At 38.0% G+C, this 17,618-nt stretch overlaps 1 non-coding gene across 1 annotated transcript; it reads left to right on the forward strand.

Annotated features, from left to right (window-relative positions):
* The first annotated feature begins 14,114 nt into the window (after positions 1 to 14,114).
* trnae-cuc (transfer RNA glutamic acid (anticodon CUC)) lies at positions 14,115 to 14,189 on the forward strand. The gene has a single exon. It is a non-coding gene; the product is annotated as a tRNA-Glu (tRNA).
* The last annotated feature ends 3,429 nt before the right edge of the window (positions 14,190 to 17,618 follow it).

The raw sequence follows: 17,618 nt of genomic DNA on the forward strand, positions 1-17,618 counted from the left end.
TTTTAGCAATATGTACATATATATATACTATACAATGTGAATATGAATGACCAAAGGCGACAGGAAAATGCATGATCATTATTTTTCCATATCACCACTAGATGGCGACATAAATCCGTTATCAATCTCCTTTAGAGTTCTTTTCTCTTGGGGGAATAGGTACAGTTTTGTTTTTTATCATATGTTTCTTTTTACTTAACACTGAAAAGCAAAACAATAATATATATATAACTTCTTGTGAAATATTTAGCAATTTGTGCATGAATTAGCTTTTTCCCCAACAAGTTTATTCTTCTCCCCCACAAAGAAGGGTTTTCCCCTTGTGACATTTGACTGTGCAAAACTATCACGCTTAACAAACTAGACGATTCGGCTCAGTGGGGCTTGCATGCAAAATGATAAACACAACTCAACTTTAGAAGAAGAAAAACATAGACTGGTAACAACATTGGGTACACCTGCACAATATCATGTGATGGTGTAAAAAAATGATTTCAAAGCTTTGATTGACACTTTAGTTAATTTAACAATATATTTATCATAGGGGTTGATGTAGAACTTATAAAGTGCAGGTTCTTTTTTTGTAGTATTTTGGTCTCATTTAGATGTGCATACAATTAAACAGAGTTCTCAGGATGATGCAACCACAATAATAAACAAAGCTCATTTACCAAGGTGTGCAGGTGTGCCTTGTGAAGTCAACAGTGAGTTCCAAATTCCAGAAAGGTCATTTACCAGACAGGCTGATGTTGCATGTGAATAACATTCCACCGCTGTCATGTGACGGTCAATTTGGAACACTGGCATTTGAAATTGGAGAAGTGCATACTGTCACTGTCAATTTCTGTCCAGGTCTGTGGTTGATAGGCAGCAGCGGCTAGAACCATTTTAGAGCAACTTTAAATACTCTCTATCCCGTAGCGGCACCTGTGTGCGGGCCAGCCAGCCAACAAGCGTGCAGCTTCTTACTGAAAAAGAGGTTGTGTAATGGTGGTGACTAACAGTGTCGGTCTAACGTTGTAGATAGGCCAGCAGAGTTCTTCAAACCACAGACATCCTGTTCCTCAAGCAACAGATTTAATACATACCATCAATTACATACACAAACAGCAATATGATTATGAGTAATAATTAGATTATGTTTGAGTAAAACAGTAGTAGTGTTGGCAGTTAGATCGAGATGAATGGAAAACAATGACTGACTGTGATTCTTCTTCGTACATCAGAACATATCATAGCAATCCCAAGATACGTAGGTTCCAAACATGCCCCCCACTGTTTATTTGACAACATAAGTAGATTAGATTACAAGACGTACAGTATATGACAGCTATTGATTATTTTAGTAATCTGTTGATTAGTTTGCTCAATTGATTGACTAATCAGACAAAACACCCTTTATAGCCTCAGTGCCTATTTTAGGGAAACTATTGAAATAAACAAGGATTTTTCTGCTTGCCATAACCTTTATTTATTGTCTAATAAATGCATATCATCAACATTGCTATTGCACTTTCAGCATGTCTGCATGTTCTTTGTCATTTGAGTATTTTTGTATTTATTTTGGCCATATTTTTTTGTTGGAAACTCTAAAAGGATTTTTATATATTTATTTTTTTTAAATGTTTTATTTTTTTGCTCCAATCACTCATTCAACTTCAGTCCTAAAAAATGAACGCTAGGAGTGTCCGGACTTTTTCACTTCGGTTATACGTTGGAGCCTTGAGTTCTGGTTGGTATCAGTATTAATCTAATACAATATCAGCAGAAATTATAGTGCAGTACATGCTTTTTTTTCATTATTAAATGTGGTATGACAAAAGCTAACCTTACAACATACATGCTCTCAAAGTGGAGTTTAAATATTTGTCTTGGTGACACCTCAAAGTCACAATAAGTAATTAAATTTGTCCGCATCATTCATCACTGAGATAAATGATGCGGACACGTTTGTTACTGGATATTTTCTAAAACGCTTCTGCCTTGGAGACTTTGTATGTGTAAACAATATTCCACTACAATTATTTGATACGTATTTATATTGACAAGTGTGCCGTTCTAGATTGCAATTTTGTTGAATAAAAGACATGTGTAGTCAAGCTTGTGTGCTGTTGTGTGCTTAGCTGTTGTGTTTCTGCTAGCTCCTAGTAGCCTATAGCCTCATATTGTTTACCTTTTGTAAATGTCTAAAATACAAGAAAAGACCAACCATGTGAGATCTGAGCCGAGGATGTGGTTGTGGCTTGTGCAGCCCTGTGAGACACTTGTGATTAAGGGCTATATAAATAAACTTTGATTGATTGATTGATTGAACCATGTGTGATTGTTCGTTGGTTGTTAAATGGTTGTCTAAGTAAACGTTTTTTGATTAAATGATGTCACAGTTATCAATTAGTATGAATTTTAATAACATTAGTTATTTTGTCAATTTTAACCTTTGATAGTATCTGATCAAAAGGCCTTACAAAGGGTTAAAATAAAGTAATACAAAAAAAATACTACACCAAATGTCAGCAAAAAACAGCAAAAAAAAATTAACATAACAATCCAAAATGTTTGCATGCAGTCTACCTTTCAAAAACTTGAAGACTTTTATGTCCTGTTTAGCTTTGAACATTATTCAAATCAAATGTCCTTAGAGCAGTGCTTCTCAATCCCAGGAAGAATAAAACATTTTTAGAACCCATTTTATATGTTTGTACTAAGAAAAGTCTTCACTTTTTTCACGTTTAACATGTGCTTAACGGTGTAAATAAAAATAAGTGTAAGAATAAGACAAAATATAAAATATTTGGTTGCTGTAATTTTGTGTAAATGTATATATGTTGCTACCAAGCAATAATACTACAGTATAATACAGTTATTTTTTTAATATGGATTTTAAAAATATCATTACTGGAAATTGTTTTACTAAATTACTTTTTTTTTTTAAGTGCAAAAAGGCATCATGTAAGGTCAATAAAGCACTTGCTCTTTCTTACTAAACGTATCCAGTCTTTCAGTTTTGACTGAAACTTTGCATGCAATTGTCTTTTAAACTTTTATATTTTCTGCCAAAAAAAATACACATTAGCAACAATTTTTTGTTCAGGATAAAATGAAATACTTAAATATCTGGTTGTCACCCTGACTTCGGATTTCCAAAGCAAGTTCAAATTAGCAAGAATGATATAATAATCAAATGTAAAGGCAATTGTACAATAATATCATGAGGCGATTATGCATCATAATTCATATATGGTCACTGTTACACTCAGCCATGACTACGATGTGGCCCCTCTATGAAAACACGTTTGAAACACCTGCTTCGGGGGGAAAAGGTTGAAGATGTTGATGCTAATAATATTTTTTCTTCAAACATATACATCCATCCATCCATTTTCTACCGCTTATTCCCTACAGTATACCTCTATTAAATATTTTAGCATATTGGATTGGTTTTAGCTGTTTTTACAATATTAAAAAAAATACCAAAATGGCCCCTGCCTTAATAACAAAGAAAGAACCTAATCATACAATACGGCATATCATATCAGTATCCATAATTTACCCTAAATCATGCAAATGTGCACTGCAGCAGCTGGGAGCATCATCCTGGATGTTATGAATTAACTGCATTTTGTAGATTTCTTCTCAGAAAAAAATATATAATATATTTTATAATATAATATTATTTTAGTTTTATTTTATATTGTATTATGTTCTATTATAATATATTCTTACATCACATTACATTACATTACATTATATTTTATTCAAACGCCCATCTGCAGTGTTCTCTCCTATTTGAGGTGACCGTCTTTGTTTCCCACATCCTGTCTGCTTTGCATTGACACAACACGTACACATGCACAAACACACATGCACACACAAGCCCACACACACACTCACAACGTACACAACATGAGAGTAACAAAGGCTGAGATTCATGTCAATACTAAGTTCATGCTTCCCCCAAGAGACTCGCCCCACCCGGGTGTTCCCCTCGAGTGTCGGCGTCACCTTCCTTCTCTACCATTAAGTTTTGTTTCAGTCGAATACGAAACCAGACTTGAACAGCTCAGCAATATTTCTGTGGAAATATGTGGTCTGATTTGACGCGTTTTGTTGTGATCTCATTGGCGTGTTGGTATTTCAGTCAACCTTCATTGCTGTGTTGATCTAAATGTGTGTAGGCGTACATGATTGATGTTGACAAATGTCAGGAGTCTTCCATAGCATGTCTGCGTGTTGTCTCTTCCTCTTTTATGGGAGAAGTTGTGTGCTGGATCATCTTCCGGGGCTCCTTCCTGTGCTTCCTGTCCACATCAGATCAGGCGGTCAAGGATCTTGTCAAAGTGCAGCAACCGGGGCAACGGCTGATGACATCCCATCTGTCCCCTCACCCACTGGATGGCCAACAACCTCCATGTTGTAACTCTTACAACTCAATCTGCAGGCTTGTGATAACAAACATTCACTGGACACTTCATTAGGTACGCCTAACTACACCACATCTAGAAGATGCCTTATTTGCCCTGAATCTTCACAACCAGAATCAGAATCAGAAGTATACTTTATTAATTCCCGAGGGGAAATTAAAATTTTCAGCACAATCCCATTCAAAATCAGACAAACATTACAGGGAGACAGAACAGGATCGTTGACGGGTCTGCCAACTTCCGGCGCCCCTGACAAAAAAGGTGAGATACAGGTAAACAAGAGTGTGGGGGGGCGGGGGGGGGGATCGGTCTAAGCCTGGGCCCCTGGGTCCAGACAAAAAAAAAAAATGTATCATTAAAAAAATGGATGGATGGATGGATGGATAGTGAACAGTGTTGTGATTTATTTTATTTTACAGGCTTTGCTACACATCTTAAAATAAAGCGTTGAGGTCTGCCAACTATCTGGAAGTCAGCTAAAATGTGTGTGTGTGTGTGTGTGTGTGTGTGTGTGTGTGTGTGTGTGTGTGTGTGTGTGTGTGTGTGTGTGTGTGTGTGTGTGTGTGTGTGTGTGTGTGTGTGTGTGTGTGTGTGTGTGTGTGTGCGTGTGTGTGTGTGTGTGTGTGTGTGTGTGGTAAATTTAATTATGTTTTTTCTCTTTAGATAACCTAGCATGATGTAGCTGTTCAAATGTGAGTGCAATGTTAGCGCTGCAGGACACATAACTATGCTATGTTGCTATCAGCACACACACACACACACACACACACACACACACACACACACACACACACACACAAACACACACACGCGCACACACAAAACAAGGACTGACTGTTGCCGTTTACATGCGAATATACTACATTTCATAAACAGCGATACAGTAGAAATGCAGATTACATCATATCTGTATGTAATCAACAGGTTCAAGATCACTTTCTAAAAACGAATGACTGTGCATGTGAGCTGTGTGCTTGGTATTTATGTTTTTTATTTTTATCTTAGTACCAATGTTCTTATGTTTTTATGTTTCATCTATAAATTTGCACTAAAGTTAAAAGTTAAAGTTAAAGTACCAATGATTGTCATACACACACTAGGTGTGGCGAAATTATTCTCTGCATTTGACCCATCACCCTTGATCACCCCCTGGGAGGTGAGGGAAGCAGTGGGCAGCAGCGGTGGCCGCGCCCGGGAATCATTTTTGGTGATTTAACCCCCAATTCCAACCCTTGATGCTGAGTGCCAAGCAGGGAGGTAATGGATTTGCTTGCAATTTCGTTGTACAATGTACAATGACAATAAAGATATATTCTATTCTATATCCTCTATTTATCTACTGACAATTAGCACACATCTACATATATTTTTGTGTATCTGCTGCTATTACTATACATATAAAAATAATATAAAATAATGATTACAATCCTTCTGTGAGACAAGAACACATATTTTCTTCTTTGTTTTATGCATTCTAACACGTAAATAAACGTCAGCAAAAGTCAGCTAACAATGGAGCCAATGGGTGTCGCTCTATTCTGCCAATAAAGTGTTCTAAAAACATTCAAACACCTCCATCAAGGTTTTATATGCATGCTGTAAGTATGTGTGTAATGTAGTAGGGCTGTGAATCTTTGGGCACCACACGATATGATTCACCTCTTGGGGGTAATGATTCGATTTAGAATCAATTCTCGATGCAAAACGATTCTCGATTCAAGATCAATACTTTTTAATAACATTGGGTGCCAGTTCTATGATTAACTACATTCCTACATAAAATAGATAAACAGCTCTGATTAATGTATATCTTACTTAAAATGAAAACTGGTTTTGTTTACTATAATAAAATTATACCCCAACATTTACAGTTTTTTACAGTCGCTAGGACACATTTCCCAATACTTAGGTCACTTTTTCAAAACTCTTCACACAGTTCTCCAAACCAACTTTCAGCTCGTCACATCAGTTCATTTCACTTTCAAAATGCACTAAAAGTATCAAATCACGTCTTACATGTCTCAAATCAACTCATTCTTCCAGAACACTAACAAAGGTGGAGAGACAACAAACACTTTTTCACCCACAAAACAATGAGCTAAAAAACACTAACAACATGTAGTATTTGACAATGTTTTCTTGTGTAAAACAAGGACATCTCTGTTTATAGTTCACAGCAAATTATATGTTACTGGAAAGAATCAGACATGATGCAGAATGCTTCAATATATTTGATGTCTTTTGTTTATTTTTTTGCACTGAGTAATTCCAAAATACAATAATTTGTATACACACCATCCACTAAAACAGATACAATAGTAATGCTAATCTACTCAGTCTTCTCCATTTGGCCACAGATTCTCATCCACATCACATCTTATTAAGTCAAAGTTAAAGTACCAACTATTGTCACACACCCTCGAGGTGTGGCGAAATTATTCTCTGCATTTGACCCTTCACCCTTGATCACCCCCTGGGAGGTGAGGGGAGCAGTGAGCAGCAGCGGTGGCTGCGCCCGGGAATCATTTTTGGTAATATAAAAGTTAAAGTTAAAGTTAAAGTTAAAGTACCAATGATTGTCACACACACACTAGGTGTGGCGAAATTATTCTCTGCATTTGACCCATCACCCTTGATCACCCCCTGGGAGGTGAGGGGAGCAGTGAGCAGCAGCGGTGGCTGCGCCCGGGAATCATTTTGGTGATTTAACACTCAATTCCAACCCTTGATGCTGAGTGCCAAGCAGGGAGGTAATGGGTCCCATTTTTATAGTCTTTCGTATGACACAGCCGGGGTTTGAACTTACGACCTTATGTCCTCTAGGGCTATACACCTACGAAATAATCTTCTGGCATGCCTGATCCATCCCTGGCAATTTTCTGCTGATATGTCCAGGCATCCAGCATTTATTGCTTCCAGGAGGGACATTTGATCATGTGGATGGTGGTCATAAACCTTCCACCTTCATGAGGAAAATAATTCCTCTATGAGGTTGAGGAATGGAGAGTAAGGTGGGATGGGCTTCACACCAATGGGTGACTGCCCAGGAGTGGTGAAATGCCACCTTGTCCCATACAATTATAAATGTTGTCTCTCTCCATCCCTTTCCTCACCTGGCACAACCCTTCCATAGAGATCATTGATTGATTGATTGAGACTTTTATTAGTAGGTTGCACAGTGAAGTACATATTCCGTACAATTGACCACTAAATGGTAACACCCGAATGATATTTTCAACTTGTTTAAGTCGGGGTTCACTTAAATTGATTCATGATACAGATATATACTATCATATATACTGTCATCATAATACAGTCATCACACAAGATAATCAACAGGGTGTATACATGGAATTATTTACATTATTTACAATTCGGGGTCTAGAGGGGGGGGGGGGGTTAGGTTTGGTTGTTATCATCAGTCATCAACAATTGAGAACAGAGAAATGGATATTGAAACAGTGTAGGTCTGACTTGGTAGGATATGTACAGCAAGTAGTGGACATAGAGAGAGAGAGAGAGATCAGAAGGCATAAGAAAAATATCTGCATTTGATTATTTACATTTGATTATTAACAAAAATCCGGGGTGGGTGTTCGTTTAGGGTTGAAGTTGCCTGGAGGTGTACTTTTATTGCGGTTTTGAAGGAGGATAGAGATGCCCTTTCTTTTATACCTGTTGGGAGCGCATTCCACATTGATGTGGTATAGAAAGAGAATGAGTTAAGACCTTTGTTAGATCGGAATCTGGGTTTAACGTGGTTAGTAGAGCTCCCCCTGGTGTTGTGGTTATGGCGGTCATTTACGTTAAGGAAGTAGTTTGACATGTACTTCGGTATCAGGGAGGTGTAGCGGATTTTATAGACCAGGCTCAGTGCAAGTTATTTTACTCTGTCCTCCACCCTGCAGGAACGCAAGGAGACGTTCAGTGTTGTAGGGCCCGATTAGTGGTTTGTGTAACAGCAGTCCATCAGTGGACATTGTAATGTTGGCACCCCTCTGGCCCGGGACATCCATTGTGGCTCTCTTCCCAGTCACATTCCTTCCTCGTCGCCGTGTTTTGGCCAAGCTGAAACCCGCCTCATCCACAAAGATGAACATGTGGGGTGTTTGCCTGGCTTCAATCTCCATGATTCTCTAAAATAAATCCACAAGGCAACATAAGCTGTTACAGTAGTAAACATTACTTAAAAAGTTGTCTTTGTGTGTGTTTGGTTTTGTTCAAAAACAGTTCTGTATTTTATTGTGATCTTACCTGGACATAATGCTTCCTGAGTTGCTTGACATGTTCAGAGTTCCTCTCAAAAGGCACAGTGTACAACTGGTTCATCCTTACCTGATGTTTTTTCAGGACTCTAGACATAGTTGCTATGCTTCCACTGGGAATATTTGCAAAAGTAACGTTGTCTTGCAAGGCTCTGTCTCGAATCTCAGTGAGTTTTATGCCATTGTTTCTAGAGATGTCCGATAATGGCTTTTTTGCCGATATCCAATATTCTGATATTGTCCAACTCTTAATTACCGATACCAACCGATACCGATATATACAGTCGTGGAATTAACACATTATTATGCCTAATTTTGTTGTGATGCCCCCCTGGATGCATTAAACAATGTAACTTTACCATGAATTGATTAACGTGGACCACGACTTAAACAAGTTGAAAAACGTATTTAGGTTACCATTTAGTGGTCAATTGTACGGAATATGTACTGTCGTGGAATTAACACAATAATACAAGTTTCAATCAATCAATCAAAAACAAGTTTTTCCAAAATAAGAGAACAACTTCAACTCTAGTTATGGAAAAAAGTGCCAACATGGCACTGCAATATTTATTATTGAAGTCACAAAGTGCATTATTTTTTTTAACATGCCTCAAAACAGCTTGGAATTTGGGACATGCTCTCCCTGAGATAATCTTGATACCCATTACAACTATGGGAAATACTATACTTTGACTTTCACAAAGTAATTTTTTTTTTTCTTAAACATGCCTCAAAACAACAGCTACAAAAACAATGAAGGCACACAGCTTCTGTCCAGAGAAAACTAGAGTACGTCTGTATTTTACCGCATATGTACCGCTCCGTACAGCGGCGTTTTAAAAAGTCATTAATTTTACTTCTTGAAACCGATACCGATAATTTCCGATATTACATTTTAAAGCATTTATCGGCCGATAATATCGGCAGGCCGATATTATCGGACATCTCTAATTGTTTCTGAAGACCATATCAACAATGGCAGTTTCCTGCACATCAGTGAACATCCTTCCTCTCCCACCTGTGTGAGGTAACCGTTGAGTCCTAAGCAGATATGCAAAAGCAATTACACACAAGTCTATTTACTTCTGTAATGTGCAACTCAGTCAAATGTCCTTGCAGAATACAAGTTACCTGTTGGTTTGCCGGAAAACTCTAACAATAGATGCCACTGTTGAGCGTTGCACTCTCATTGAGAGACCATGATTTACTGCATGATCAATTACAGTAGCTCGGATCTCATCTGAGACTACAGCTCTTGATCTTCCGATCACTCTTCTTCCACCACGCACACGTATTCCTCTCCTCCTCCCTTCCTCCTCTTTCAGGCACTTGTCTATTTCTGCCTGGGTCCATGTTTACATCACAATGCAAAACTACTCAGCAGTTGTCTTCTTTTGTAATGAAATTGAAAGAGTAACACCTGTGTAGATGTTCATCTACAATAAGAATCAGCTGTGGTTGGTGGATTTGTCCAATGGTTTTTATAGCATTTCATTTTACGATTTAAAATATATTTCATTAAAATATTACTGTACAATTGTAGCAAATTGCTGTCTTATTCAAGTTTGTATTATGTTATTGTTTTGAATTTGTCATGTCTGCGTAATCATGTTTTGTTTAGTTATTGGACTCTTTAGTTTCTGGCTTTTCACTCCCTTGTCTTGTTTCCATGATTACCCATTAGTTTCACCTGTTCCACGTTTGGACTCATTGTGCACTCTTGTTTGTCACCATAGCAACCCATTAGTTTTCACCTGTCACGTCACGCACCTGTTTCACGTTTTGAGTCACGCACCTGTTTTCGTTAATCATGTCTGTAGTATTTAAGTTCATTGTTTTCAGTTTGTCTGTCTGGTGACATCCCACAATTATGCTCGGCACATTTCTGACACTTGATTTCATGTCCATCGTTCATGCTGCTCCTTTTAGTCCATGCCAAGTAAGTTTTGTTTATTTTTGCTATAGTCTTTTGGTTTCATAGTTTGTTCTCCGCCACTGTGTGCGCTTTTTGTTTGAACTTTATTTTGATATATTAAATAAATCATGTATTTACATTCCCGTCTCGCCCGAGCCAACTTTCCGTTGCATTCCGGAAAAGCAAACACCCAGGACCAAGTCATGACAGAATTTAAGTTTAACAGTTTTGAAAACAGTATGTAAGCATGTGCAAATTGGCCTGTAAGTACACAGTGTTTTGGTGGTTGTTGTGTCAAAGTGAGAAAAGAATTAATGTCATTTGAAAGGTGTAGTCATTGAATGCATTTTGTGTCAAAGCAATGACAATTGATCCTCAGTTTAGTCCATTTATACTTCTGTTGTGCTCACTGTGTGAAGAGTTTTGAAAAAAGTGACCTAAGTATTGGGAAATGTGTCCTAGCAACTGTAAAAAACGGTAATAAAGTTGAGTACAAATAAGGCATCAAGAGAAGTATCCAACACTTCTCTTGTGTAAGGTAAATATGTACAGCAGATATGGGCATCTACATCAACAATATGATTTGCCTGAATGGTCTGGAAAGGACAGATAAAATAACTTTTGATTTTAATAAAGTTTTTTAATCGATTAGGAATCGTTGCAAATAAGAATCTTGATTAATTGGGGAAAAAAAATTTTTGACACCCCTCTAATGTAGTAACAACACTTTTATAATAACATGTAATATTTACATATTTTGATCATTTTAGGTATAAGGTGGCGCATTCCAGTAATTTCACAAATGCATCACATCGCTTTTTCCTTCAAATAAAACATCACTTACTGTACAAAGTCTGCTCTCACTGGGATGCCGACTGATGGGATGTTCATATATTGCCATGTGGATTAAGAAAAGGATCATAATCCCCGCGAAGGGTTAAAAAAAAAAGGGTGGGTTCCAACGAGTCTTTTCATGTCTTTTTCGCCATTTTCGAGTCAAAGTTGAACGTCCGAGTTGACAAACGTTTCGGTTTATGGCAACAATAATCTACTATCCAGGTGAGAGGCATGATTTATAATCTAGAATAAACTTTCACCAACTCAGAGGCGAGAGAGCAGCTCACCAGCTCATGATGTCAATACAGCAGCATAGGGGAAGTTACCTCTTTGTGATCAATAATAACAATATTGCTAATATTTGGTTAATATTCTGGTCATGAAATGTTAATGGAGTACTTTCTGGATGTTTTTTTGAGTGGGTTCTATGTGTGCAGTAGACACAGTGACGTCATGACTCCCATTAGCTTAATTGTAAGATGACTTCAGTAAGAATGAATATAAGAAGACATATGTGTTCTTGTCATTCATAAGGATTGGGAATGACAGGCAACATTCCAAAACAAGTGTAGTTCCTCTTTAAAGTGTTATTAAGAATAATTGTCATTATCATTAAGAAATTGTCAATGATAATCGTGTGTGTGTGTGTGTGTGTGTGTGTGTGTGTGTGTGCGTGCGTGCGTGCGTGCGTGCGTGCGTGCGTGCGCGTGCGTGCGTGCGTGCGTGCGTGCGTGCGTGTGTGTGTGTGTGTGTGTGTGTGTGTGTGTGTGTGTGTGTGTGTGTGTGTGTGTGTGTGTGTGTGAAATGATCGTGATTGTGTGAATAGGTTTTGCATGTGTCGCATAATTTACAAGTTTCAATCCAGCAAAATAAGACACCTGGAAGAAACCGAAGAAAGGTGAGGGGTGAAACGAGAACAACTTTAAGTTTCAACTGATACTAGTTAGAGGATATGAAGCTTGATCTGTGTGTGTGTGTGTGTGTGTGTGTGTGTGTGTGTGTGTGTGTGTGTGTGTGTGTGTGTGTGTGTGTGTGTGTGTGTGTGTGTGTGTGTGTGTGTGTGTGTGTGTACGTGTGTGTGTGTGTCTTTCTCCCTGCTTTCGAGGATGTGGGCTCTCTGTCCACCTGTGTCTCCTTTGTACACCTCCAGTTCCTCTCTGTTCTAAACCAGTTGAATCCCCAGAGACCTGACCAGTATTCTTGTGACACAACCTGACCTGCGGCTTCACAACTTCCCCTAAACAGCATATTCGCTGCCAAGTTAGATTCCTATTTGGAGGAAAACTTGAAATTTTTTGTTACTTTTAAAAAATTAAATGTTTTTTTTTGTCTTTGATCTGACCTCCGATTAAATACAAATGATTTTAGTGGGGGGGGAGCCCGCAGCAATTTTTTTTAATGGCCTGCTGTACATTTTGAAAATACTATAACAAAAAAAAAATCACAAAGTGGAATAAAAGAGCAAATGGGTGTAAAATAACGGAAAAAAGTTAAAATATTGACCTAAAAATTAGGGATGCATGATGCTTTTTTGTTCAAGCCGATACCGATACAGATAACTTCCTGCATCTGAAGACCAAAGATGACAGCCGATTAGCTTATTTATATGTATTATTTTTCAATTGTAGATTTAATTGTAGTTTGTGCACACTTTCTTTCAGGCTTTGGGGCAGCTTCTTCAGCAGCAGGCGTCTTCTCCCATCAAAACACCGTCGTAGCGATGCTGGCGTTTCAGGTTTTACCTGAATAGATAACTAGTTAGCAGAGAAATGTACTTTCCCAAATAAGTTGCCGGTCTTATTTTAACTTGCACTTAGCTCCATCGCAGCGATTCTCTCCTGCAGGTGTGGATAAATAAAGTCTATTCTATCCTACTTGAAAAGTCCAAACATTTCTGATCATAAGATAAAGGGAAAACAATTTCTTCAGTATAATATAGGTCAGGGCTGTCAAACGTACAGCCAGCAAACAGGTTTTATCCGGCCCGCAGGATGAGTTTGCCAAGTATAATAATGAACCTAAAATGTTTGAATGAAAGAAACTGCTGTTCTAAATGTGTCCACTGGATGTCGCAATAGCAATTATTTGTATCTTTGTAGATGATGCTACATATGTACAAAAAAAACTACATGATGTTAGTACATCAGTCAAGGAAAATGATCAAACTACATAAATAACATACTGTGATTTCATAATAATAATAATAATAATGATAATAATAATAACTGGGATTTATATAGCGCTTTTCTAAGTACCCAAAGTCGCTTTACATGTAGAACCCATCAATCATTCACACCTGGTGTTGGTAAGCTACTTTCATAGCCACAGCTGCCCTGGGGAAGCATGGCTGCAATTTGCGCCAACGGCCCCTCCGACCACCACCTATCATTCATCATTCAATTCACCGGTGTGAGTGGCACCGGGGGCAAAGGGTGAAGTGTCCCGCCCAAGGACACAACGGCAGCGATTTTTTGGATGGTAAGAGGCGGGGAGCGAAACTGCAACCCTCAGGTTTCTGGCACGGTTGCTCTACCCACTACGCCATGCCGCCCCAAATGATTTGATTTTGATATAATTTTTTCATCTTAATAGATTGAAAATGAACACCAATGAGTTGACTGATGAACACATAATCACGTAATTTATTCAGAAAATATAAATAACGACAAATAAAGTATGGTGGTCTAGTGGTTAGGATTCGGCGCTCTCACCGCCGCGGCCCGGGTTCGATTCCCGGTCAGGGAACTACCTTTTACGGCGTGGCGCAGTGGAAGAATGGCCGTGCGCGACCCGAGTGTCCCTGGTTCAATCCCCACCTAGTACCAACCTCGTCATGTCCGTTGTGTCCTGAGCAAGACACTTCACCCTTGCTCCTGATGGGTGCTGGTTAGCGCCTTGCATGGCAGCTCCCTCCATCAGTGTGTGAATGTGTGTGTGAATGGGTAAATGTGGAAGTAGTGTCAAAGCGCTTTGAGTACCTTGAAGGTAGAAAAGCGCTATACAAGTACAACCCATTTATCATTATCATGTATATACTATTAACCGCAACAGGTAATTGTAAAAAAAAACAAAAAAAAACAACGACAACATTATGATTTGTACAATTTCAAAATGTGCTTGTTCTATTTTTAAACACAGAAAACAATCTGAAGTAGTCTTTAGTTTTAAGTTATCGTGCCGGGATTTTACCAGTCTGGCCAACTGGGGAGTAGATTTTTCTTCAAGTGGGCCCCGATCTAAAATGAGTTTGACACCCCTGATCTAGGTTATTGAATTAAAGCTGTGAAAATGAAGGCATGTTTTTTAAGTTAATACAAATTGGGCAAGAAAATTATTTACCGCAATTGTGATTAATCCAAATTCAAAAGTGCAATTAATTAAAATGATATTGAGAGCTCAGTGGCCTAGTGGTTAGAGCGGGGGTCCCCAAACTTTCTTTATAATCCGTTTTAATTTTTCTGAGAGAACTCTCCCGAGGGAATCAATAAAGTACTATCTATCTATCTATTTGTCATTTAACATCAATTAACATTGATGTTCATCAACATTTAACATTGTCACGTTATCAATGGGAAAATTCATTTTTAGACAATATGATTTGCCTGAGCGGCTAGGAGACACCAAGACTAACAAGCGGTAGACAATGGATTAGAAAGGAAAGATTAAAAAAATTAAAAATTAAAAAAATTTAAAATAAAATACTTTTTTTTTAACTTGGGTTTTCCTGTGGGCCGGATTTTGGATGCTGATTGGCCGGATCCGGCCTGCAGGCCGTAGTTTGGGGACCCCTGGGTTAGAGTGTCCGCCCTGAGATTGGTAGGTCGTGAGTCCAAACCCCGGTCGAGTCATAACAAAGACTATAAAAATGGGACCCATTACCTCCCTGCTTGGCATTCAGCATCAAGGGTTGGAATTGGGGGTTAAATCACCAAAAATGATTCCCAGGCGCGGCCACCGCTGCTGCTCACTGCTCCCCTCACCCCCCAGGGGGTGATCAAGGGTGATGGGTCAAATGCAGAGAATATTTTCGCCACACCGAGTGTGTGTGTGACAATCATTGGTACTTTAACTTTAATATAAACATTACTGTAATATGCACAATGCACAGGGTCTTCACACTGTAAAAAAAGCAAAGGTTGACTGTACTTCCTAGAATCACATAATTTCTCAAGAGAGAGGATCTGCCTCCTCCCGGAGCACAGCACCTAGCAGATGGCAATGGATGTCAACATCACTTCTGTTTGTTGCTCGTCTCTAATGGTTAATTGTGGGAAGCCTCAGACGCCGCAAAGAGATGTTGCAACATGGCGACAACCACACTGCAGACACTGGACGTGTGCACAAAAGAGACGCTGTGAGCAGAAACCTGGAAGAGCATGTGGCTCCTTCGCTTCCTGTTGTTGTCAAGGAACTCAATATGGTAGTTTGAATGTAATGTGATGCCGCGTTAAAAGATGTCCCTAGGAACCCAAATGTATCTGAGAAAATGATGGATTTAATCATTTCCCTTAATGGTCAAAAGATAACAACATACATTTAAGGTACAAGTAAAGACATCGTCACATCTTTTATAGAGCATGTTATTTGTTTATTAACCTACTGTATGTACTGTATATTTATATTCAGTTTAGTGCTTAATTACATTTGTCTAAGAGCTAGATTTATTCTCAACAGATACTGTGTATATATATATATATATATATATATATATATATATATATATATATATATATATATATATATATATATATATATATATATATGTATGTGTGGGGAAAAAAAATCACAAGACAAAATCTCCTGACGATTGAGGGTACCCCCCTCATGAAACAGGCCTGTAGAGATGAAATAGTCTTGTGATTTTTTTTCCCCACACATACATATATTGCGCTCTACTACGGTATCGAGCACTATTTTTTGGATAACCTTATTAAGACATATATATATATATATATATATATATATATATATATATATACTGTATATATACTGTATGTATATATATATATATATATATATATATATATATATATATATATATATATATATATATATATATATATATATATATATATATATATATATATATATATATATATACTGTATTTACAAAGTACATACAATTTAAATAATGCAATAAAACCAGATATGTATATATATTATTTATTTATATACAATGTGCGCAACATTTAAATAAGACAAATCAAATTTAAATAAAAAACAATAATAATAGATCATGCTCAGATTTATTTGGGGGAGGGCCCCCTTGGGGGTTGCAGTGAAGTGTCAGGGGGGCCGCGAGCGGCAAGTTACATTTCCGTTATTTGTGTCTATACTCTAGTATTCATGCTTGAACAATACACAAAACTGTACAGCAAAGAGATGGAGAAGGGAATAATAATAAAAATGAGTCGTTGTCAGTGGCATATCTAAAATATGTAACTCACACTGTGTGCTGTATGGATAAATAACTACATATTATCATGTTCTCAATAGTAATTCAGTTCAGTGGGGAACCAGGTAGGGGAGGGAAGGGGCCATGACAGAAAATAATTAAGAAACACTGCATTACTGTAAGATATCCAGCCATTCATCCATTTATGTTCCCTTTCGGGACAAGCGGAAGGCGGGGTACACCCTGGACAAGTCGCCACCTCATCACAGGGCCAACACAGATAGACAGACAACATTCACACTCACATTCACACACTAGGGACCATTTAGTGTTGCCAATCAACCTATCCCCAGGTGCATGTCTTTGGAGGTGGGAGGAAGCCGGAGTACCCGGAGGGAACCCACGCAGTCACGGGGAGAACATGCAAACTCCACAATCATGTTAAAAATGTTGCAATTAATATATAGTTTACCGTAAAATGATATGGTTTAAATATTTGGGTGGCCACCCTTTGTGGATTAGGATTCAAAACTAGGATTTGCCGTTGGGGTTTGCAGTTAGGGCAAACATAACGGTTTCAAACTGTAGTTAGGGATATGCTTCACATTTGTGTCAAGATAAGGTTGGTGTTCCATGTTAGAGTCAGGATTTTCCTTTAGGCTTTTCACTTAGAGTTGGGCTTTTACATCAGGTTTTAAACTAGGGTTGTGGTTTTATATATGGGTGTCAAAGTGTGGCTCGGGTTTATTAAAATAGTTTCAGTATTTTTTATTTTGAGACAG

The sequence above is a fragment of the Nerophis lumbriciformis genome, linkage group LG06 (assembly GCF_033978685.3).
Source record: "Nerophis lumbriciformis linkage group LG06, RoL_Nlum_v2.1, whole genome shotgun sequence".
NCBI classification, from domain to species: domain Eukaryota; kingdom Metazoa; phylum Chordata; class Actinopteri; order Syngnathiformes; family Syngnathidae; genus Nerophis; species Nerophis lumbriciformis.